The 514-nt window shown below is 48.4% G+C and overlaps 1 non-coding gene across 1 annotated transcript; it reads right to left on the bottom strand.

Moving 5' to 3' along the window:
- Nucleotides 1–119, bottom strand: LOC137288370 (5S ribosomal RNA). Its single transcript, XR_010957144.1, has one exon. It is a non-coding gene; the product is annotated as a 5S ribosomal RNA (ribosomal RNA).
- Nucleotides 120–514: the final 395 nt, after the last annotated feature.

The raw sequence follows: 514 nt of genomic DNA, 5'->3' as shown, positions 1-514 counted from the left end.
TGTCTACTGCACCCGGTGTTCCCAGGCGGTCACCCATCCAAGTACTATCCGGGCCCGACGTTGCTTAACTTCGGTGATCGGACGAGAACCGGTGTTTTCAACGTGGTATGGCCGTAGACAACGCTCACAGGCAAACTTCGGCTACATATACACACGGGGTAGTGGGGAAGGGACATTGCGATCAAACAGCATCCTCGCATTTTCAGTGGGTTTACACAATCATGTGTTTTCATGTTGGAGTGTTATCTTTACAGTATCTGGCAAGTATTTGGTACTTGTGATACATATGAACGCTGTTTCTGTGCGCATCTGCTGCGAGAAAGGACACACTACTTCGCCCGCCCCCTCGCCCCAAACATCCAGTTTTCGCCCGCCCAATAGAGATCGTGCATGCAGCCTATGTTGTTTTTCGAATAAAATTAATATGAAAACGATGACGGCCCATACTGTCGTGATGTCAAGAAAGTCGGGTTAATCGTGGCAGGCAAAAATAGTTAATCTGTGACGATCGACT

Source organism: Haliotis asinina, chromosome 6, assembly GCF_037392515.1.
Source record: "Haliotis asinina isolate JCU_RB_2024 chromosome 6, JCU_Hal_asi_v2, whole genome shotgun sequence".
In the NCBI taxonomy this organism is placed as follows: Eukaryota; Metazoa; Mollusca; class Gastropoda; order Lepetellida; family Haliotidae; genus Haliotis; species Haliotis asinina.
The sequence above is the reverse complement of the archived record's forward strand: the minus strand, read 5'-3'. Positions and strand labels throughout refer to the sequence as shown.